The sequence below is a fragment of the Papio anubis genome, chromosome 15 (genome assembly GCF_008728515.1).
Source record: "Papio anubis isolate 15944 chromosome 15, Panubis1.0, whole genome shotgun sequence".
In the NCBI taxonomy this organism is placed as follows: domain Eukaryota; kingdom Metazoa; phylum Chordata; class Mammalia; order Primates; family Cercopithecidae; genus Papio; species Papio anubis.
In genome coordinates this window covers 28,501,948-28,527,295 of record NC_044990.1, presented here as the reverse complement: position 1 = coordinate 28,527,295, position 25,348 = coordinate 28,501,948, and positions in this window count along the sequence as shown.

The window sequence follows — 25,348 nt, the reverse complement described above, 5'->3', positions numbered from 1 at the left end:
GAACACTGGCAACATTCCCCACGCCCATCCAGCCGCGCCATTTTAACCCCTCAGAGGTTTCCGCTGCCGAAGGAGCCGGCCACGGAGAAGGTCCATCTTCCCCACCACTCTCCCCGCCCCGCCACCCCGGGCCCCGCCTGGGTCCTCGCCGGAGGCAGCCTAGAGGGGATTAGGAAATAACCCGGTGGTGGGCGGAGGTGGGAGGCACGCTACCTCCGGACTCTGGAAACTTTGGCAAAGTCTCGGGAACACTTGTGCTCCCCCAGGATAGTTCTCTTCGCCTCGCGGCGAGAGCGGGGTGTTCGAGTTTCTTGGCACCAACTGCAAAGAGCCTCTCCCTCTCCCCAGATCCTTTAAGGACATGTGATCTGCAGCCTCAAACTTTCTCCTCTGGTCGAAAAGCTTCGTCAGCCACTGCTAGCGACCCCAGGCGAGGCCGGGAAGGGAGCGCGCTGGTGTGGGGTCAATCAACCACAAGCCTGGCGCGCAGAGGTCGACTGAGGCCCTGCGGGTCGAGATCCCGTGCCTTGTTTGCAGGAGAAGCCCCAGGGGACCCACGCGGGGCGTGTTGCCCCAGCTGAAACAGGCGTTCCCTTTTCCAGATCATATTCCCCATAAAATCTAAAGCCAGATGCATCGTTTAGGCAACTTCCCATTTCACCGAGAAAGGCACGGATTTGTTTCCAAATTGGACTCTAAATCGAGGTTTCTGATGCCGGTTCCAATGGGGTGAGCAAGTCTGGGGCTTTCGATAGCTCTTGGGGACTGCCCAGACGCATAACGTTTTAGGTACCGAAGTCTGAACCTAGCCCAGGCAGAGCATCATTTGTGAACGCGGAGAAAAAAAAAAGGTGGGGTGCACAGCAAAGGCAACCACGGGCTTTCACATCCGTGTGCGTCCTTTTTGTTTAAACAAAGGCGAGTAGAAAACAGCAACTTCATAATTTTAGACGCACAGTTTAATAAGATAACCCAATCGAACCTGTTTCACAAAAATATATTACAAAGGAAAAAAAAAGAACTTGCAACAAAGTGAGAAAAGTGACTTCGTATGAAACCAAAGAGCGAGCATGGTGAAAGCAGGCATTTTTATAGTCTGTTAAGTCAAAAACAGCTTTTGCTAAGTATTTTCAAAGAGGAAATAGAAGGCTTTTTCTAAAAGAAGTGCCTAGGAGGCTATTTCACCTGTAGCTCGCCTCTCAATTTGGGCGGAGTGGGCCGTCCTTTTTACAGTTGGGACTTTCTGGTATTTACCGTTGTGGTAAAGAGGGGGGAATAAAAACCAACAAAGCTATCTGGGATTGACTACTGCCTGTTACCTGCAAAACATTAGCAGGAAACCAAGACTGCCTTCCCGAGGTTAGCCTAATCGAACTCCATCGTGCATCTTTGAAAATTACAGCTGTTTTTGAGTCCTGTTAGTAAAATGAATAATCTGCGATGCATAGGCTAAACAATGCAAACAGGTACACAATTACAAGTCTCCCAGGTTTGAAGAGCGAGGGGGCGCAGTGTGAAGATGCCTCCGAGCAGCCAGAGGTGTAATAGCCCTTGGCTGAGCCCTGAGTCAGGTGCCAGTGAGAGGAAGCACAGAGTCATTTACTCGTTGAGAATACTGCATTTCCACTTTTGACTCATTAGGATCAATAGATTTTAATACCTGCCAAAATCCACAAATATTGCCACAACAAAACGTGTTATTAAATAAAGTTAAGTGTTCATTGGGCTTAAAGATGGGGTTTTTCGACCGTTTGGCTACATAAATGTGCGAGAGCAACAGAGCGAGCGGCTCGCAGGCCAATCTGCCAGTATTGGTTCGCTGGGAAAGGGGGCGAAACCGAGGACACTTTTAAGCTGACCAGATTGGGGTTGGCTGCCCTACCTGCGGGGTGGCCGTGGGGAGTTACCCTCAGCTCTGAAGATGCCTCCCCTTAACTGAAAACGTCATTGACCGGTAAAGCCGCCCATGCGGGCCGCGCCTCTTCCAAGTCTGCGCAGGCCGCCTTTGTCCCTGCAGTGACTGCCGCGAGGGCAAGGAGCGAGAGCGGAGGATGTCACCAAAGTTTACTGAAGTGTTTATAAGCCTAGAACTCTGGTTTTTGCGGGGAGGCGGGGTGTTTATCCAACTTCACTGTAGCAACAATTCTGTGGGCCTCGAATCCCAGGAGGCCTCCGTGCACCCTCGCTGGCCGAGCCGGAGTCCGGGCCTCTCCCGAGGATCCGCAGCCAGGGGTCAACGCTCGCCCCCGCGCCACACTCCTTTGCCTCGTCGTGCTTTCAGCACGGTCCCATTCAGTCTGGAATTTCAGCTCAAGACCCGGGCCAAAAGTTCCCTGCGGGGCTGGTATATTAACATCCGCGTTCGCTTTTCCCAGGGGCACGAGGGGCTCCGGACAACTTCTAGCAGCTCCCGGGCGCCCTCCAGGGACCGCCCCCACCCAGTTTCTGCGCAGCTCGGGCCCCCACCTTCGCCTCGCGACCCCAGATCTTGGCCTCCCACGGCCGCGCTCGGGGAGGCTATTGCGACTGATGCGCCCCGGGTGCTTTCGTTTTACTTTCGCTCCCTCCTCTCCGCAGCTGGGAAGACTGCGCAAGAACAAAGTAGTGGCGAAAAGCGCGTGTCCTGACAAAGTGTCGGGGACACTGCAGCTTGGCCCGAAGCTAGGGCGGGGAAATGAAGGCTGAGGCCCGAGGCCTCGGTATCTCTGCCTCTCGCTAGTGTGGGACGGGCCAGGGGGCCCTGCCTAGTTTTCTTCATGCAAGGAAAAGTGGTTTGTAGATATTCAGAACAAAATTGGCGCGGAAACGAATTCGCCGTCTTAGGAGGGCTGTGGCAGGACACAGCAGAAGCAGGAAGACGGGCGGCCAGGGCCTTTGCCTAAATTGGAAGGAAACCAGGAGAGACAGCGCCAGCTCCCCTACCAGGCTCCGAGCACCATCAGGTGTGAGGGGACCAAAGCGCCGTCCGGTTAACAGGGGGGTCGACTAAGCTCCACGTTTGGCAACCCAGCAACCACTGCACAGGTTCGCTTTGGTTCCCCTCGCCTTCTTTAGAGCGAGTGCACACATTGGCAGCTGATGATCCCACCGCCTAAAGCCTCCCTCTTAAAAGGCAAGCCTGGAAAGGTTTCCCAAATAGAGACAAACTTACTACTGTCTTGACTGGCCCAGCGAAAGCGCTCCCAGGTTTGGAGGAGCCCAGTGCCCAGCCAGGAAGCTCGGCTCGGGGTGTGCGAGTCCTTGAAGAGTCCCCCACGGCCTGCGGTTGGGCCGAATGACGGTCTGTGCGCGGGAACGGTTTCCCCAAATTCCTTAAGTAATAACTTAACCCTTCCAAACTGTTCATCACACTGTTCAGCTGCCAGGAAAGGTCCGACGCGCTTCTTGCCCTCGTCCTAGCTCAGCTCTAGTTTCTTCCACCAGTGATCTGAGAAGCTAAATTATTTTATTCCCACCCTGTAAACAGCAATATACATAAATCACTCAGGGAAGCTGCTAAGGCAAATAACACTCAACTGAGCTACTTGCACTTGGTTTTATTGTAAGGCCTTCCTCTGGTGTTCACCGCTCTCCTTGTTTACATCAAGCTCAGGAACAGAGGCTTTAGGCCGGTAGGGAGCTCAGTTTCATTTCAAGGGTATGGCAAGGCCTCTCATTTCGTCATAAGGTTTTTAAGGATAGTTCGTCTGTTTTTGTCTCACATCTAACTCCCAGTAACTTCTCAAAAACTATATTCCTCAAACTGTAGCTCCGGTCCGCAAACTCCTGGCTCCCTAGCTGTCCGGGAAGGGGGACTCGAGCTCGCGCAAAGCCTCGCTGCACCTGCGGAGGAGGGAGAGCGTCTGGGTGCGCCGTGGAACGCCCGCACCGCGCTTCCCGCGCTCCGCCCGCCTGCCCGCGAGCGGCTGCGAGCCACCCCCACATCCCTCACACCTCTGCCCTCCCCAGTCCTGCGCGTGAGCAGGGGCTAGCACCGCAAGGTCTGGAACAGCGGCGCGCGAGGGGCCTGGGGACAGGTCAGGCTCCCGGCTCCGAGGCGAGGCCCGAATGCGCGCACACTCAGCGAGCGGGGCGGCGATTGGGAAGCCGGAGGGGAGAGGGGGCGGAAGTTCGGGACGCTCCGCAGCACTCCCACAAGTCCGGGGCCCAAGATCCTCGCCGGGTGGCGAGGGCGTGGGTGCCCACGCTGTGCGTGACGCCTGAGCCGTGGCCTGAGCCCACGAGCTGGGTGAGGCCGCTGCCGCCGCCGCCGCCGCCGCCGCCACGAAGCCTGGCGGGCGGCGCGGAGCCCCGGGGAGCTGGTTTTCCCGGGCGGGCACGTGACGGGGTTGGCAGCGTTCGGGCCCCGGCTGGGAGGGGGAAAAAGCGGGGAGCAGAAGGCCGCGGGCGGGCGGCTGGCGCGCTGTGTACTTAGGTCGTGTGCTGGGGCTTTTCTCTCCCAGGAGCCGGCGGGGGGAGGGTAGGGGGAGGGGCCACCGCTCCGCCTTCTCCTTTTCGCAATGTTGACGCAATCTATAAATAGTGGAACAAAAGGACCAACTTCCTCGGAGCTTTGCTGAAACTGCACAAAAAATCGAGCCGGGGGGTTCCCTGGTCCCCGGCGATGGGGCGGGGAGCGCGGCGCCGGGGGAGGGGGCGGGCGCGGCGGCGCGGGCCCCGCCGAGGGGGGACACCTGGCTGAGGCACAGCTGCCGCCGCGCCTTTCCGCGCGAGCCCAGAGCTCCGATCCCTGCGCGGGCTCGAGAGCTCGCCCCGAACGGGGGTCTTCCTCCTCCGCCGTTGACAGGTCAGTCCGTACCGCCCCTTTCAACACTGTGGGCTTTCTTTTTCCTCCCCCGAGCCTCCACTTTTAGAAGGGAACTGAGAGGAAAAATAGAACGAGGCGCTGCAGCAACTGCCACCAAATCTGCAACCCCAGCAGTCCACGGCAGGGGTGGCCGAGGGGGCTCAAGGAGGCGGTCCCCGCCTGGCCCCTCGTCGTATGGCCAGTGTCTGCGCCGCAGCCAGAGACGGAGGAGGCAGGACTGGCGTGCGCCACCGGGGCGGTAGGGAGAGCGGAGGCGCGGGCCGCCGGGCAGGGGTCGAGGACTGGCTCCCGGCTGCTTCTCCCGCCCGTGGGCCGACCCCCGGAGGCTACGCGTCAGGGCCCGGAGGCCGCTCCGCGCGCCTCGCTCCCTCCAAGCTCGGACCCGGCGCCTCCGCCTCGTCCTCTAACTGCTGTGGGAAGATGGAGCGAGAAGCGCTGTCGCCGCACGCCGCCGTGCCCCTTGGCTCTGGTGCCCACGCAACCAGCAAGCACTGAGCTGGGGGGCAGGGTGGGACCGGGGCACGCTCGCTTCTCGGAGCCTCGACCTGAGCGCGAGCGCCCGCCGCGCCGCCGTGGCGGTTCCACAGGGCGCGGGGAGGGGGCGGAGCTGGCGCTGTTGACAGCGGTGCCGGAGCGGGGAGGGCCAAAGTTGGGGAGAGGGGGTGGGGGAGAGGTGGGAGTCGGGGCTGGGGGAGAGCGCGCGCGCGGGCTTCGGCGGGGATGGGGGGGCCGGGTCATGTGATGTACAGACACCCCCGCTACAGGCTGGCTGCAGGGGTGACGTCACCACCCCTGACTGCAGGGGGTGGCACTTCCGTTCCCTCCCGGGCTGCTGCCCAGCCCCTGGTACCGCCGGCTGGAGCCCTTTCGCAGTTTGAGTGGGCAGAGGGAGAGAGGGGTTTTCCTTCTGGCCCCAGCCCCTGACTGCCTTTCCCGCCGTCCGGAGTCCCCGTCCTGGGACCGGAACGGGAGCCGCTGCCACCCCCTCCCGACGCGTCCCATTGTGTGAGCCGGCGGCGCAGGGCGGAGGCTGGTGCCGGCCCCCCGCAGCTCCGCGCTCCCGAGGGGGCGGGGGCGGACCCTGAGCAGTCAAGGCCAGGTCCAGCCGCCCGCCAGCTCCTCCTTCCCCAGAGCGCCGTCCGCGCGCGGGAAGTCCGACGCTCTCGACTCGGTCTGGACGTCGCGGCCTCGCCCGCGTCCCCGGGGCGTCGGGTGGTGAGAGACCCGCTGGGCCGTGCGGGCCCGCGGTCCAGCCCAGCGGGTGTGTGGTTGGAGTCTGTTACAGCCCCGAGGGACGCGATCCCAGCAGTCGTTACGCGCTATTTGGGGAAACTCGGGGTTTTGGTGACTCAGCGCGGTGAGCGCTATTTATAGGTAGAAGCGTTAGGAGAAGGGAAATAAGCTTCGCTTGAATCCGTCCGTTCCTCCGCCCGAGGACTGCAAAGAGCTCCGTTTGGAGGCAACAATTGAAAGACTTCTGAAAAAGATTTGGCAGTTAGAGCCTGTGCTATAAGACAGCAGGCCTCGCCAGGAGACTAGTTACAACAGTTTGTCTGAAAAAGTTAGAACGTTTTCTGGAGTAGATGGAGGAGTTTAAGGACACGTTATGACCCGTAGACTGTCTTTTTGGGTGTTAGTGTGTGAACCACGAGCAGTAATTCAGGTGAAAACCGAGCAGTCCTCCCAGTACATCGCAGACTATCGAGAAATGCGTTGTTAGTTGCAGGATTTGTAAAATACACATCATGTGGTGGATAGGTATAAAAGAAAACTGAATGATATTGAAAGTTACTATGCAATATTCTGTAACAGGAAGGTGTGGGTGCCGTTTATCTAGAATAAAAAATCTGGGGATTATAAATTACACGTTTATAATCCAATTTCTCCCTCCCGAAAAGCACTACGAAAAAAGGCCTTTGGTTCTTCAACAGTGTATAAATGCTACACAAACAGTTTTGGCTTCACTTTGTGATTTTGATTCTTTTTTCCCACCTCCACCCCAGTTTGTAAATCCGAGAGGTAGATGTTAAGAGAAAGCAATTGCCAGGTTAGCTGCAGGGAGGCAAGAGTTCACCCTCAGTTTGCTTAGCCTGCACAGCTTTCTGTAAGTAGTGTGACCGGAGGTGTTTCTTGAAAGAAGGTGTGGTTTCTTGGATGGCAGAAGTTAGGCCATTTAAGAAGGAAGGAAAGGGCCTCTGAAGCTGAGCACGCAAAGTGGCATGTACCCGGGCTTGTAGTGAAGAACCACAGCTAGATCAGTATAGGTGGAAGGTGAGGCCAGGTCGGGCAGGGCTTTGTATACGTTGCATGCTGAAGAATTTGGACTTTAGCCTGAGACGTACAAGTTTTTGGGGAAAACATACCTTTTGGGGGGGGGGGGGAAGCAATGGGCTCTTTCTCCAGAAGAAAAAATGCGCTTACATACCTATGCTAAAATTTTGCCTATAATTTTAGGCGGGTTACTCTGCTTTGTGAGTAAATTCCTATTCTGCCTCAGGACTAAAATATAGGAAAGGGAGAGCCATGAAAGGATTTTTAATGGAAATGTCATATTGAGGTGTACACTGGTTGAAGTCCTGGAGACTTGAAGATGGAATGTAAAACAGCCTGTGACCTAAGTAAGAATCAATTAGGACCACAGCTGTGTACCTAGGGATAGTGGGGATAGAGAAAAGAGGAATTCAAGGAAATAATTAAATTGGTGGAATTCCATTGGTGGAATGGAAAAACTGGTTGGTTGGCTGTATAGGGCAAGAGCAAGGGATACCCAGATTTCTGGTTTAGGATGTGGACTAAAAGGAGAAGTAGGCCTCAAGTCCAGGGGAAGGAACTCTGTTTTGTCCCTGTAGAATCTGAAGTATCAGAGAACTTCAGATTGGTAGCAGGGGGTGTTGAGGTCGTCTGGCTCTCTGGAGTCATTAAAATGTAGGTGGTAGCTAAAGCCTTGTGGGGGCTTAGATGGACCACAAAGGGTGCCTTGTAAGAAGTGGTCTGAGGAGGGAACCTTGGGAATACCCACATTCAGGGGAAGAAGGGGAGCAGAAGGAATCTTTGAAGAACAGTGATGAGTGACTAAAGACAGAGCGGTGTCCTTAGCATATAACTGATGAATAAATCCTGCTTCCTTGATAATAGAAACATGTTGCTGCTTTGTTCCCTTTATATGACTGAAAAAGCTGTGTTCTCTTGAATTTAGGAGGACAGTGAAGATAGGAGAGGATGAAATCTTGCTTTTCCCTTTTTATGAAACTAGAGATACCTAAGGAAGAAGAAAAGGAGAAATGGAAGAAATCAAACTTTCTCTTTCCCCTGCTCAGTCTCCAAGCCCTCAAGGAAAGGAGTTGGGATAGACTGAGTCCCCTTGATGGTGTTTTTTGCACTTCAAAACCACACTTAATCTCCAACAGTTAGTAGCAGAAGGTGCTAAAATCACTGTCTGGCTAAGGAAATAAGGAAGCAAGCATGGAAGGAAATGGTTTTCCTTTGCCTTGTCCATTTCCTTCCTTCCAACAGGTTAACCTGTTTCAGTTAACCTGACTAGGGATTTATTGGAAGCAGTGACTCAAGTACAAAAACCACCCCAAAATTTAGTGGCTTAAAATAACATTACCTTGCTCAGTATAGAAAACTTGTTTCTAATCCACTGGATGACAGCTGGGGCAGCTCAAAGGCTGGGGCTGGCATCATCTGAAGGCTTGTCCACTTGCCTGTCTAGTGGTTAATACTGAATGATGGCTGGAACCTTAGTTGGGGCTATCAGCCAGAATACCTACACGTGGCCTCTCCATGTAGTCTGGCTGCCTCACAACAGGGTGGCTAGTTCCACAGGTCCTAAGACTGAGAACCAGATGGATACTGTATCACAGAGTCTCACTCTGTCACCCAGACTGGAGTGCAGTGGCACAATGTTGGCTCACTGCAACCTCTCCCGGGTTGAAGCAATTCTCCTGCCTCAGCATCCCGAGCAGCTGGGACTACAGGCCCCCACCACCACGCCCGGCTGATTTTTGTATTTTTAGTAGAGATGGGGTTTCACCGTGTTAGCCAGGATGGTCTCGATCTCCTGACCTCGTGATCCACCCACCTTGTCCTCCCAAAGTGCTGGGATTACAGGTGTGAGCCACCGCACCCGGCGAAACTGTATAATTTTTTATAACCTAGTCTTAGAAGCCATGCTGAATTATATCCATCACTTCCGTTTGTTAAAAGCAAATTACTAAGGCCATATATGTTCTGGGGAGGGGAATTAGACTCCACCTTTTAATGGTAGGAGTGTCAAAGAATTTGCAGCATGTTTAAAATCACCACACATAACTTCAGATAAATAGATTTATAAACAGTACGTTTGTACATTAGAAAAGTTTAAACATAAGAAACCTAATAAATACCCTCTTTTTTATATTAGAATGAAATATAAAAACCCAAACATTTAAATGTTCCAGCAAACCTAATCCTGAGCCAACTTAAATAGGCAGTCTGTCTCATAATCTTCCCATACCACCTTCTCCCTGTGACCATTCCCTCCACATCAGGCCTCCTGTACACACATACCTGTCTGCCAACCTAGATAGGACATTCACAGTAGCTGTACCTCCAGGGTGATGAAAACTTTTTTCTTTGACCTCCATGAGTTGTCCCAACTTTGGACCTCACAGGATCACTAGCAATCAATGGCATAATGTCCTTACTTCTCAAAAAAGCAAAATGCTATGGAGAATATTCCAGTAAGTAATTTTATAATAATAATTAAAACAAAATGACATTTCCCAAAAGGGACAATATGCTTTTAGATGTTACAATATTGATGTTTATTGGGGCTTGTTTATTCATCAAAGTCAGTAATTCTAAAGGAACAGTTGAGGCTTTAAGTATTTCATAAGAATATGCATGTTTCCTATGAAGGCAATGTAACACTTGATTATTACAATAAAAAAATGGATACTTCTCCCACCTTTATAATGCAAACTGATTTATTTTTATTTTAAACCAGCATATATAATTATTTGTTTGGTAGAGATGCTCAAGAGTTATCCCTCTAAAAATCTAAAAATACTACTTTTCATTGAATAATCAAGGTTAAATAATCTTTTCTTATAACCTAGTATCTTGTAAAATTCTCCCTAAGCTGATAGTAACTTATACCTCTTTGGTGGTTTTTTTTTTTTTAAAGAAATACTAAATGTGCTTCCTCTGTTACTTAGATATAGTGCTTAGGCCATTTTGATAATTTGTACTTTCCTAAAGGCTAATCCCTCTAATTTTGGTAATTTTGCATATTTATATTTATGATGAGTCAAAATCACATTGTAAGTTCATACTGTAGAATACAGGTTTTTAAATAAGTACATCCAGATAAGAAGCAAATGTATATTTATGAGCCCTTTATTTTTTGGTGTATTACTTAATGATGTTTGAAGTAGCTTTTTAAAAAAATAAAATGAAACTATACCTTTGTATTTAAAGTTTCTCGTACAGTAATGATTAAAAAAAAAAAAGGGATGCAGCATTCAGGATAAACTGATAGACTTTGCTATCAGCTCCAAACTGTACTTACTTCTCTGTGAGCTCATAGCTACCATGGAGGCAGCCCAAAGGAGCTTAAGTAAACACTAAAATTACATAATGCGGTTCTGAAGGAGCAACAACCCCAACCAAACTGTGCCATATAGTTTCACAGATGCTGTTTTTCTGTATGCCAGAATGCTCTCCTATCTATAGAATGACTTCACAGTAATGATAACATGAAAGAAAATTGGAAGAGGGCCAGTCTGTCTCCAGACATTTTGAATGAAAGCAGGGTTGAGGAAATTATTTCAAAAATTTTTTAAAACCTTATAAACTAAGCATTTAGTAGCATTTTGGAAAGTGCTATAGTGAAACTGGCACATCGAGAAATAAATTCAATACAGAAAATAGGATACCAGGATCACATAGTTTAGGGTCTTAAAAAAGAATGTATGATCTTGCTAGCTAATAGTAATAATGCTCTGTCCACAAATACATTAAGAAGTAAATGCAGTCTTCTTAAGTAAAAGACAAAGAATTACATGTCCTTAAGGTAGTAACGTTATTCCTATGAATATGTGAGTAAAAATTCAACTTTACCTAATTAAATTACAGAAACAGACCCCTCCCCCGTCAGATTAACAAAGATTGAAAATAAGTGCTAATAACCAGTGCCACTAAGAATGCAATAAAACTTTCAGTCTTGGCTGGGCTAGATGGCTTAAATGCCTGTAATCTCAGCACTTTGAGAGGCCGAGGCAGGCGGATTATGAGGTCAGGAGTTCGAGACCAGCCTGGCCAACATGGTGAAACTCCATCTCTACTAAAAAATATATAAAAATTGGCCGTGCAGGATGGCGTGTGCCTGTAATCCCAGCTACTCGGGAGGCTGAGGCAGGAGAATCACTTGAACCTGGGAGGTGGAGGTTGCAGTAAGCCAAGATCATGCCACTGCACTGCAGCCTGGGTGACAGAGCACACTTGGTCTCATAAAAAAAAAAAATTCAGTCTTATCTATTGCTGTATTACCTTTCTGGGGTCTTAAAAATGTCCAGCTCTTTGACACAGTAGTTCCACTAACAGGAACCAATCTAAAGGAGATTATCAGATATGAAATCAAAGATTTGTGCATATTCACTAGAGTATCTACACAGAGGAAACAGTCTGAATATTCAACAGTGAGACAGTGGTTTAATAAACCATGGTATATCAATCTAACAAAATATGTATCTCTTAAAAATACTTAATGACACAGAAATATTAATATTTAATATACACTTAAGGTTTTTAGGTTATAAAACATTTCTCATTTATTTAAAAATACATGTATATTTCCTGTGCATTTGTAAAATGCACAGGAAAAGGATGGAAAAAAGTACACCAAAATGTATTCTGTGATTATGGTCACTTTTACCTTTGTTTATTTTCTAAAATGAGCACATATTATTTTAACAATTAGGGAAAAAAATCATTAAAGCTAAAAGATTTTCTTCTAAATATTTAAATCAAATGACATATATTTACAACTTTATAGCACAAGGATAGTTAATAAAGTAACATAACCTATTAGTTACTTTTCATAAGTAACTTTTCATTTTGCATAGTTATAACAGTATCTACCAGTGAATAATCTGCTTACTAAAATAATGTATAGGCAAATATAGAGTATTATGCAAAGGTATAATTTGAGGTTTCACATTTTGCTGGAAAAGTTGTTCAGGCAAATGTTGGTAGAATCTGTAAGTTCATCTGTAAAGCTATTGTACATTAGCTATTTTACAATAGTATTTTTAAAATTTATTACTTTTAATTGTGGCAAAAGTTATAAATGGTAAATATAAAATTTACCATTGTCACCATTTTTAAGGGTACAGTTCAGTAGTGATAAGTATATTCACATTGCTGTATATGATACTATTTTATGGATAATGGCTATTGATTTTATAAAAATACATGCTCATTTATAAATAATTCAAACAACATAGAAAGTTACAGGAAAGTTTTTAAATCTCAGATGCTAGCTTTTACCATCAATATAAATGAATATCATTTTAGTATATATTTCTATGCATTTCTATGAATAAGATCATTTTATTTAAGATGAGAACATTACAGTATCTTTTTTTTTTTTTTTTTTTGAGATGGAGTCTCGCTCTGTCGCCCAGGCTGGAGTGCAGTGGTGCAATGTCGGCTCACTGCAAGCTCCGCCTCCCAGGTTCACGCCATTCTCCTGCCTCAGCCTCCAGAGTAGCTGGGACTACAGGTGCCTGCCACCACGCCCAGCTAATTTTTTTTTTTTTTTTTTTTTTGTATTTTTAGTAGAGACGGGGTTTCACTGTGTTAGCCAAGATGGTCTCGATCTCCTGACCTCGTGATCCGCCTGCCTCGGCCTCCCAAAGTGCTGGGATTACAGGCGTGAACCACCACGCCCGGCCGAGAACATCACAGTACTTTTAAATTGAAAAGTATTAAATTTAAAATTATTCTAATTCGGTGAAAGAGAAATGGAAGGAACTGCTGAACTTTTGAAAATGTTTATTTGTCACAGGAAAGCTTAGTTCCTAAAATACCCAAGATTTTAAAAATTAAGGCTTTAGAGACTTTTTAATCTGTATGTTTCAAATTCAGAAATGCCAGCAGACTCTGCTATGAAAAATATATTTTTATTGGTTATGTTATTGTTTTTACAAAGTCAAGTTTTAATGTTTGTTTTGTAACTTTCATTTCTTTAGTTATTTCATCTTGATCTGTACTTAAAAATCCAGAGCTTACAACATGCTGTGGTTCTGTATATCTTACTTATTAGTTTTGATTCATCACTTAGTCATCTGCTCTTTACTAAGAAGTTTTTTTTCCCCTAGATGGACTCATAGATGCTATATTTGCCTTTTTTTGTTAATTCCTGAACGGCACTTATTATTTAGATATAATAGTTTTGGGTCATGCTGGCTTTGCCTTAAAACTGTGCAGACATTTTTCCTTTGTTTCCTGGCTTCAAATATTGCTTAGAGGAAGTGTAAGGCCAGCTTGATTTCCTCCCTCTTGTAAGTGATTTAGTTTTCTGCCAAGAGATTTGAAAAGTTTTTTCTTCACTCTTTATGAGCATATGCCTCAATGTTGAATATATGTCCATTTTACATTGAACATTTTATTCTGCAGACTTGTTTATTTTGTGGAAATTCTCCTCTATTACATCTTTAATTGCCTTTTCTGATTCATTTGTTGCATTATATATGCAGGGGATGGATCAGCTTATATTATGACAGCTTTGTGTTACTTCCACATTATCTTCTTTGCAATTTCTTCCGTGTATTTTTCTTTTTTTTTTTTTTTTTTTTTGAGACGGAGTCTCGCTCTGCCGCCCAGGCTGGAGTGCAGTGGCCGGATCTCAGCTCACTGCAAGCTCTGCCTCCCGGGTTCACGCCATTCTCCTGCCTCAGCCTCCCCAGTAGCTGGGACTACAGGCGCCCGCCACCTCGCCCGGCTAGTTTTTTGTATTTTTTAGTAGAGACAGGGTTTCACCGTGTCAGCCAGGATGGTCTCGATCTCCTGACCTCGTGATCCACCCGTCTCGGCCTCCCAAAGTGCTGGGATTACAGACTTGAGCCACCGCGCCCGGCCTTCTTCCGTCTATTTTTCTACTACATTCATTACAATATATTAATTTCTAGAATTTCTTAAATTCATTTATTAACTAGAATTTGAGTACCTACTATATATGTCAGGCACCAGTGGTAAATATGATCACATCCCTGCCTTTATGAAGGTTACATTTCAGTTGAAGATGGAAGAGGAAGAAATAAACTTGTAGTGATAAGAAAAAGAAATGGAGGTAAGGAATTGGGGCGGGTGGGGTGTGGGTACGGAGAGGATTGTGCATTTCAGATAGAGTAGTTAGAGCAGGCCTCTCTAAGAGGGCATTTGAGAATAGGCCTGAGTGAAGTGAGGCAGTGAGCTAGGCAAAGACCTGGGCAGTCCAGAAACGAGAAGAGCACATACAAAGGCCCTGAGGTGGGAAAGCAGTGTGCTCAAGACAGAGTGATTAGAGCCAAACGAGTAACAGGAAGTGGGTGGGAGATGAGACTAGAGAAATGGATAGGCCAGCCAGATCACCAAAGGAGCTATACACCCTAGGAAATAATTTGATTTTTGTTCTAAGTGTGATGAGGAGCCGGCAGATGGTTTATGCTGTAGAAGAACCACTCTGGCTGCTGCTAAGTATTTCAAGAGTAATCACTGAGTATAAGAGATTGGTTAAATGGGTGTTACAGGACTGAAAAAAGCAAAAAGAGAGCACTGAGATAACAGAGTAACTTGGGGAAGCAGCTACTGCCCCTGGTACTGGGTAAACACAGAAAGACCTCAAGTTCCTAGAACCCAGGAGCTAGGAGGAGGGACTTGGCAGAGCTGGAACCCTGACCTCAGAGAAGGAAGTGCTGCCCATCAGCTGCTGGTACCCCTGAGAGGGTCTGTTGGGACTGGTGTAGGAGAGCCAAACATAGTTGCAGTTTTGAGCTAACTACCATTGTCAGGGTGAAGGCCCATAGCTGGGGCAACACTGACAGGCACAGAAGGCCTATGAGGGAGAGCAAGTTATTTTCCCCTCTTCTTGACTTCTAGTTTTTCCCTACTACTCTGTATTGATGAAACATAGCAGGAATTCAGCTGGCAAAGCAGAAATAAAGTTTGCAGAGTCCCAGTCCCAGCGTCACAAAGCAGTGTGTATGGAAAGGTTTATTGGTGAAAGACAACAGCTTAATAACTGGGACAAAGAGGAATTAAGGACAATTTCTACATTTTTGCCCATAGCAACTAGAAATGATGCCATATATTGACATGGGGGAAGATGTAGGGAGAAGTAAAATGTGGAGGAGAAGAAAATCAAGAGATTTGTTTTAAATATGCTAGCTTTAAGGTTCTCTTTAGACATCTGAGTGGAGTTGCTGGACAAGCAGTTGTATGTGAGTCCAGAGCTCAACAGAGGTATCAGGGGTAGAATGTAAGTGTTAGGAGTCCTATGATGGTAGACAGTATTTAACACCAAGAGATTGAAGACATGACCTTGGAGGGAAATGAATGTTGATGGTGGGTATGAGGAATATGCCTGGGACTCCCAAACATTTGAGAAGAGGAAAATGATCTGGCAAGAAGGTAGTTGGTAATCTCAACAAGAGCACTTTAACTGGTGCTGTGGAGACAATAATCCAAACTGGAACGGATTCAAGAGATAATGTAAGGTAAGGAAGTGGAGATTGCAATTATCGAGTCTTTGAAGAACTTTGATATAAAGGGCCTCCTATTCCCTTTCTAAGCAGATGTGGATATGGACTGTAGGGTGATGAGGGAGAAACTGAGAATGCAGGATACGGAGGGGATAATAACAGGAACAAAATGTTTGAATATGCAAGAGAAGATGAGACCTAGGACACAGTAGAGGGGTTTGCCTTAGATAAGAGCAAGGATAGTTGATCTTTATAACAGGAAGAAAGTATATTTGAGTACAGATAAAAGCATATTGGTAGATTCTATGTGGGAAGATAAGTTTCTCTTGTGACAACTTCTATTTATCAATGAAACAAGATTTGAAGTGAGGAGCATGGAGATGTGGGAGATTTAGGAGAAAAGAGATGGGACGTAATCATTTTGGAGAAGATAAGAATGAATTCATTAGGGGAATGTTCTGGGACTGCCAGTCTTCCCTCTTGGTGAGAATTTGACTTCCAGCTATGTCTTATTTCATTTCTTGCTGTTCCAAATTTATTTTGAAATAATTGCATTCTTTTGGCCTCTATTGCCTTAGGTTGTGGACATTTTCTTTTTCTAGCTGATTCTAGTAATGCTTTTAAAGGAGTTCTTACTGTTAAAAGAGTTCTTTTAAAGGAGTTCTTACTGTTGTTTTTCCAGTATACAAAATATACTGTTGTATACTTTTTGTAAAGTATATGTGCAGAGAGATTCTGTGGTCTGTTTTCACTCCCCATTTTATCTGGAAGTCTAGAAATGTGTTTTTATTTATTTATTTATTTATTTAACTATCTATTTATGAGACAAGGTCTCACTCTGTTGCCCAGGCAGGAGTGCAGTGGCACAATCGCACTTCCTTGCAGCCTTGACCTCCTGGGCTCAAGTGATCCTCCCACCTCGGCCTCTCAAAGTACTGGGATTATAGGCATGAGCCACTGCATCCAGCCCTAGAATCATGTTTTTAAATGGGGTACTACACTTCATATTTTTTTCAGATCACCCTATGTATAGAAATATAACAAAAGGAGTCATATTAATATTATATATTACAATAGCCACTATTTACTGAGTGCCTGTGAGCCAGGCACTATGCTAGGTACTTTACATACATGAGCTTTAAAACTTATAATGACCATACAAGGTAAATCTTATTTCCAGTTACTTCCACAAGAAACCTTTTTTACTGATCGTAAAATCTTACCTGAACCTCACACAGCTGATCAAAATGAACAAAGTAAGCACAAATTTTTCTTTTTTGTGTGTCAAAAATTAGCATTTAAGGCCGGGTACAGTGGCTTATGCCTGTAATCCCAACATTTTGGGAGACCAAGGCAGGAGGGTCACTTGAGGCCAGGAGTTCGAGACCAGCCTGGGCAACATAGCGAAACCCCATCTCTACTAAAAATACAAAAAAATTAGGCAGGTGTGGTGGCATGTGACTGTAATCCCAGCTACTTGGAAGGCTGAAGCAGAAGAGTCACTTGAACCCCAGAGGCAGAGGTTGCAGTGAGCCAAGATTGCGGCACTGCACTCCAGCCTGGGCGATAGAATGCGACTCCGTCTCAAAAAAAAAGAAAAGAAATGCAAAATAATAGTTTGCAAAAATGCACCACACAAACCAACTTTTTAATGTCATATTATATTATTAAATTCTTGGTGGGAGGGTTGCTGACAGACTCAAGGAACTTGGTAAATTAATTGAGGTATCCTTTCTCAAATTACCTTCATCATCAACTAACATACTGAAAGCCTGCTATGTCAGAATACTTAGTACATTGTATTAAACCATTATAATTTTATAAGTGATAGGATATGTATGTGTTTTTTGGAAATTTCATTATTTGGATTTAAGTAATACCAACTTTTCTCTTGGTCAACAATGTTTATACACACACATAAACATACACACGTATATTTATATTCGTGATGATACGGAAAACATATTAGTATATAAACACATATCTGATTATAGAAGTAGTACATGGTAAGTGAAGAAAGTGTGAAAATAGGTTAAAATAAAGAAAAAAAATATTTTAAAGGACACCAGGAAAAAATAACCAATAGTTCCTTTATTTAGAGGCAACTGTTGAGAGTTGACATATTTCCAGGCAGTTGTTTAAGCTGATGAGGTTTCAACTGCTTGTGTACACTGCCTTTTTATGTGACAGTGTATCATAAATGTTTCCTCAAATGTATCATAAATTGAAAACTCCTCAAAAGTTTCAGTGTCTGCATAATGTTCCTTGTATGGATTACTACTTCCCTAAGTGGTTATTTATTTTCTTTACTTATAAATAATATTGCCATGAGCATTTTATACATAAATCTGTTTTCCTAAACTAGAATTCCTAGAAATGAGCTAAAAGGTCAGCATTTTTAAGCTTCATTATCTGGTAAAATTTTTGCTGTAAAAATTAAATTTCACTTTTAATTCTCTGTATATTTTAATATCAAAAATAAATCTAAGGAGAAAAATTTATGTGGACTACCTTTTAAAGTTGAGAGTCATATTCAAATTTAGACCCAAGGTTTTTGTTTTGATTTTATTCTTAATATTTTAACTTTTAAGGAAAAGTCTGCTCTTCAAAACCAAACTGTTGCCTCCCAACTCAGCATCAGTTTAATCTCACATGTACACCACTAATTCATAGAATAAAATGACAAAAGCAAATGAAAAAATAAAATAGTTATCAACTGTAATCTAGTCAGCTCCATTACTCAGTATTATTTAAATGAGACAAAGAAATGAGTTGGGTTCTCCCCTAAGAATGTTTAAAGTTGTACTGAGTATGATACAGAATTTTTAGGAAACATAGGATCTCTATACATCTTTTATGACTCTGATCATTATCATTCCATTGTGCCCAATACTACTCCTCGAATTTTCTTTTTTTCTTTGTTTTGAGACGGAGTCTTGCTCTGTCGCCCAGGCTGGAGTGCAGTGGCCGGATCTCAGCTCACTGCAAGCTCCGCCCCCCGGGTTTACGCCATTCTCCTGCCTCAGCCTCCCGAGTAGCTGAGACTATAGGCGCCCACCACCACACCCAGCTAGTTTTTTGTATTTTTCAGTACAGACGGGGTTTCACCGTGTTAGCCAGGATGGTCTCGATCTCCTGACCTCGTGATCCGCCTGACTCGGCCTCCCAAAGTGCTGGGATTACAGGCTTGAGCCACCGGGCCCAGCCTACTCCTCCAAATTAAAAAAAAAAAAAAAAAGACAGATTTAAAGTAAGTTCAAACTCTTTGGTCTAATTTTCAGTACTTTCTATAATCTGGTCTGCTCCAACCTCAAACATAGCATATTGTAGTAGAAAGTAAAGAGTGCTGAATTTGGGAAGTAAGCAAACCTAGATAACACAAGTAGCAATGCTGGGATTGAAACTTTAGGTGAGATATTTAATTTTCCAGGTGTTAAGTTTCCTTTGCAAAATAATGGATTTTGATTAAATGATCTCTAAAATCCCTTCAAACTTTAAAATTCACTGTTTATGTATCTTTCCTGCCCCCAGTATATAAGAATTTGAACCTACATCTATCTGATTCCCCAAGTCTGTGCTCATAAACTGAATGTGCCACTTGCCACTTTCCCCCTTAAACCTTATTTTAGCTGCAGAACCCTTTTTTGACTTGACCTATGAAACATATGACAGAAAATTATTTATCTTGAAATTTTGTAATATGCCACAGTTTCATTGACAGAAATAATTAGAAAAATGTAAAAAAAAAAAAAAAAAAAAAGAACTAATTTTAAAGTCTGAGTTTAGGTCTCTCCCAGAAAAGTATCACAAAATTAAATACCCAGAAAAATGCATTAAAACTGCAGGATTAAGAGTTCTGATTTGGGAGGGAGTAGAATCCAATATATTTGCAAATTTGTAGCCAATAGTATGAATAACTTCTATTTCTTAGTTTTGCCCAGAAAATCAATTATTCCTCCAAATAGTTTGGATCTGTAGTATATCCAACTTTTTTTTTTTTTTTTTGAAATGGTATCTCACTCTGTCGCCCAGGCTGGAGTGATGTGGCAGGATCTCGGTTCACTGCAACCTCTGCCTCCCAGGCTCAAGTGATCCTCCCATCTCAGCCTCCTGAGTAGCTTGGATTACAGGCGCGTGCCACCATGCCCTGCTCATTTTTTGTGGTGGTGTTTTTTGTTTTTTTTTTTTTGGAGAGCCGGGGTTTCACCGTGTGCCCCAGGCTGGTCAAGAACTCCTGGACCCAAGCGATCCACCTGTGTTGGTTTCCCAAAGTGCTGAGATTACAGGTGTGAGCCACCACACCTGGCCAACTATATTTTCATTTATTATTCTTTGAAAAATATTATTACTAAGTGCTAACTGGCCACCAGTGCTGTAGCTTGGAAAACTAAGACATTCATTTAGTATGTACAAAACAGGTTGTATTAAAATTCAAGATGTGAAAATTGAAGAATGCTTCTATGCTTTTTTATACTATACATGTCATTTCAGAAAGTCTGAAAGTACATGCCTCTCTCTAGTCCTTTCACTGCCATAAGGAGCTCAAAATAAAATGAGGGTCAAGAAAAGTATTCTGTTACAGTGTCACTTTGAAAACTGTCAAACTCAATATTTTTGGTCTGGTTTTGATATACATAAATAAAATACATATGTATACAGATTTTATATAACCATATTTACATATATCACATTTTTTCTTTGAAAGTAATGTTTTAAAATTGTAAACAGAATGTGTTAACTAGAGAAATGTTGGAAACCACAAAAGTATTGTCATCTGTAATTCCACCAGCCAGAGAAAAACCAATGTTAACACTCATGTTTCCTTCCTGTATTTAAAATATATAGTTGCTAATTACTACAGTTGTATATCTTATTTTTGTCACTCAGTAGTCTATAATGACCGTTTTTTCATGTTACTGAATAGTTTTGAAAACCGGTTTTTAACATCTGCATAGCATTCCAACATACAGATACACCAAAATTTATCAGTCTCCTCATTTTTAAACATTTAGATTGTTCCTCAATTTCTGCAATTATGTAGAGATATTTTTAGAATCCATACTCGTCAACTAATAGTCAAAATACTATTGTTGGCTCTCTCTTCTGTCTTGTTCCTTTGTGTGTGTGTGGGCAGGGGGAAATTGTTATTCCTTCTTCTTATGTACTCCGGCCTATACATGGCTTTCTCTCAACATGAAAACTCCACTCTGGACAATGTTATACAGCTTGTCCTTTCTCCTTTCTAAAACAGTTATCATCCCTGAGTGAGGTCCATATTTCTGCAGCTCTCCTGCAGCAAAAGAATGTGAATTAAAGCCAATTCATGCTTGTATAAAGTCTGGATAGTGTATATTTTAGCTTTAACCAAAGTTGAAATCCAGGAGATTAAAACTCCACCAGCAGACAAAAAATCATTTCTGTTAGCTATACTGAAAATATGACTTAGCACTACATAAGTAGGGAGACAGGGAGTGTGTGTTAACTATGACTTAGCTGATTTTGCCATGATCCTGAATGTGCTATTATATGAATTGTTATTACATTGAAACATTACAGTATAAACATACAATTAGGAAAAGTAAAATTTAAGGTTTTTAACTGGTAAATTCACTGAAAAACTAAAATCTGCTGTCTAGTTTTTGACTTTTAATAGTATTATTTCAATAACTATCACATTCTGTATTAGCTTTGATATTATTTCTCCACTCATGGAGTAAAGTAGAGAAATCAGAGAAGTGACACAGTGCTTTAAAATTAACTAGCCGGGCACTGTGGCACACACATGTAGCCCTTACTACTCAGGAGGCTGAGGCAGGAGGATAGCTTGATCCCAAAAGTCAAGGCTGCAGTGAGCCAATCACACCTCTGCATTCCAGCCTGGGCGACAGAGCAAGACTTCATCTCAAAAAAATGAATAAATAATAATAAATAAAATTACTCTCAAAAACTTCGAGTGAGTGAAAAATCTTTTCAATTTAATAGCTTGTTTGGGAGAAGAGTATAACCTCTGTTGTGCCTTGGTGAGAGTTAAACATTTTAAAAAAATAATTTCAAGTTTCTGTGAAGCACTTGGGCCTCTATAATATCAACTCGAAATCTGAAGAAATGCTCATGTTAAGAATTATTTCAAATAGGCCGGTCGCAGTGGTTCACACCTGTAATCCCAGCACTTTGGGAGAATGAGATGGGCGGATCACCTGAGGTCAGGAGTTTGAGACCAGCCTGACCAACATTGAGAAACTCCGTCTCTACTAAAAATACAAAATTAGCCAGTGGTGGGTGGGGGAGGAGGGCGCCTGTAATCCCAGCTACCCGTGAGGCTGAGGCAGGAGAATCGCTTGAACCCAGGAGGCAGAGGTTGTGGTGAGCCGAGATCGTGCCATTGCACTCTAGCCTGGGCAACAAGAGCAAAACTCTGTCTCAAAAAAAAAAAGAAAAGAAATAAAAATTATTTTGGCCAGGTGCAGTGGCTCATGCCTGTAATCCCAGCACTTTGGGAGGCCAAGGCGGGCAGATCACGAGGTCAAGAGATTTAGACCATCCTGACCAACATGGTAAAACCCCATCTCTACTAAAAATACAAAAAAAAATTTTTAAAAAGCTAGGCGTGGTGGTGCACGCCTGTAGTCTCCGCTACTAGGGAGACGGGCAGTAGAATCGCTTGAGCTCAGGAGGTGGAGCTTGCAATGAGCCGAGATTGCACCACTGCACTCCAGCCTGGCTACAGAGGGAGACTCCGTCTCAAACAAACAAACAAACAAAAAAGTCGGCCGGGTGCGGTGGCTCACCCCTGTAATCCCAGCACTTTGGGAGGCCGAGGCGGGCAGATCACGAGGTCAGGAGACCATCCTGGCTAACACAGTGAAACCCCGTCTCTACTACAAATGCGAAAAAAATTAGCCAGGCGTGGTGGTGGGCACTTGTAGTCCCAACTACTCAGGAGGCTGAGGCAGGAGAATGGCGTGAACCCAGGAGGCGGAGCTTGCAGTGAGCCGAGATCGCGCCACTGCACTCCAGCCTGGGCGACAGAGCGAGGCTGCGTCTCAAAAAAAAAAAAAAAAAAATTTCTACCAGTAGCTCTGGACATTGTAGTCATAGATGGGAGAATATTTAGTGAAAAAAGGAAAGTTTTTAAGGGATATAATCCAACTCCCATTTTACAGATGAGGAACATGAAGCGCAGGTATGTGAAATATCTTTACCGCTCAAAGCAGTGTACTTTTTTTTTTTTTTTTTTTTTTTTTGGAGAAAGGAAGGGGCTTCTAATACTAGTATGGCCTACTGCCTGCCGGTAAATAAAAGGTTATAGGACTAATGTGTAGCCATCGCTATTGGACAAACCCAAGAAAGAGATCTTATTTTGATCCTAAGTATATATTTTCCCCTCAAGATTCTTGTTGGAAGATCCATTTCACCTTTATATATTACCATAGACACAAAAGGGAAGTTCCTTTACACAAATCGATATTCATCCACAATAAAACCCATGAGAAGTTGGAGTTAGTTGGCAAAGCCACAGCATTTTACCACTCCTAGGAGGAATATTTACCTATATTCATATGTATGCATAGCTGTAGCCTCAGTTGTGCTTCAGAAAAATCCCGTTTGCATACATTACCATGTAAATGGTGACCAGTGGAGTTGTGTATCATAGGGACATTGCATATATGTTTTATATATCAAATTAATGAGGGTAGGCTAATTGCCATAATAGGTCATCCCAAAAATATATAGTGGCTCAAAGCTGTTCTTGCTAAACAAGTTTACTACTTCTTTACTAGTTTCCAAGGTCTTTCTGTACCTAAGCATTTAGGAGCTAACTTCCAAGGTTTCCTTGGAGGGGTCAGTCTGTTGGGAGTGTTTTTTAGGGACAGGAGCTTAAAGTTGTTGATTTCTGTAGTTGACTTAAAGAGCTTAAAAGTAGTTGACTTCCATTCTCATCCCACTAGCTAGAGCTTAGTCATATGCCCACATCTTAACTGCAAGGGAGGCTAGGAAATGAAATTTATCTGTATGGCCATGAAGTAAGAACATGGATTTTGATGTCTAGCTGGCTGTCTTTGCTTACTTGAGTGCCCCCCTCCTTCCCAAATTCCTAAGTGGTTACCAAAAAATAAACTAGCTGACACAATTATGCTTCAAATAGAAAAAGTTAATAGTGAAACAAAGGGACTTTTATTTAAGAATTAACCTCTATCCTTTACCTCCTTTAGGCAGAATTGTTAATGCATACCAATAGTCAACTAGCAACTGAAATCTCAAAATGAGGAAAACCCAAATTTTTACAAGCATTACCTTTACATACATATTTAAATGCAGTTTGGCTTGGTTTTCTTATTCCATTACTAGTCAAATTCAGAACTCAGACTTACAGTTCCTTGCTTGTTTTAGGGGCTACCCTATTATTAAATGATGTTTGAAAAATACTCAGCTTTTTACAACAAAGATAGCAATTCCACAAATGAAAACAGCAGTAAGTTAGGTCTGTTTGTTTCCTTTGGATAAGTTGTCATAATCCTCAAACTGTACTCAACTATTCAGTTTTTCATAGAAGCACTGCATGGTTGCACTTCTGAAATCAAAAACAGGAACTATGCCATATAAATGTCAGTAAAACTAAAACTCAGTTCTATGGTTTGATGTTTCTCTTCCCCCTATATTTTCATGTTAATGTCTGATTTTATGTGTTCTTAGAATGACTGCATAAAGGTAAATGGTAATCTTACCTGATTCGTTTTCTTTGACAGCCTAACACAGTTTTAGGTTGGGTATGGGGGGCATGGAGGAAACCTGTGAAATAACCTAATATTGTAACTTTCATGGAGGTAAAGGAAAGGGCCAAAGAAACTGCTGTTAATTTGGCATCATTAGAAATTGCTTTATTACTGCCAGAATACAGTAAAGATAGATAAATAAAAGAGGCCAGAGTCTTTTAACTATTTGAAAATCTACTACAGAAAAAACTGTTACACTTTGTATAGTCTTATTTTGATACCTGAGCAATTCCTTGAATGTGTTCCACTACCTTAATTCCTTCATGAGACAACTAAGGAGTGGCTTAAATACTGTGAAAATCCAGGATATCCCTGCTTGTTCTCTGTGAAGAAGTAGGAGTCTTCTTATAGTTCATTTAATATTTCCAATATAACATAATTCCACATAGGTTTCTATAGAAATTCCAAGAAAATATTTAAACTGACCAGTCCAGAAGTTTTACATTACTTCAAATATTTCTGGAGAAATGTTACACATAGGTGTCTCTGTAACTTTAAAATGTTTTTCTTTAGGAAACTGTTTCTCTTCTTAGTTTGTACTTAAACTGAACACTGAAGGAACAATTTACAAAGTCACATACTATAGGAGTGAAGTAACAAAAAATAGAGCCTGACTATCTAAACTCCCTTGAAAGACCACACTGACCCAGAAAATAATGGCTTAAAGACAAAAAGGTACCCTTATTGTTTACTTTTTTTTTTTTTGCAGCATATGAGGCACTGTTGAGTGGCACATACAATATATATACAACATTTAAGGCATTATCTTTTGATTTAAAATACAGAAGAGATATGGGTATATGTGAGAAGTAACATAAATAAGGGTATGTTAATGAAGTGCAAACTACACATAATTGCTAAAGAGATGTGGGAAATGAAGTTATTTAACTCTAGATTGATATTGGGTAGAAGTTTGCTGGAATAGGCAATTTTTTTTTTTTTTTTTTTTTTTTTGGAGACTGAGTTTTGCTTTGCCCAGGCTGGAGTGAAGTGGCATGATCTCGGCTCACCGCAACCTCCGCTCCCCAGGCTCAAGTGAT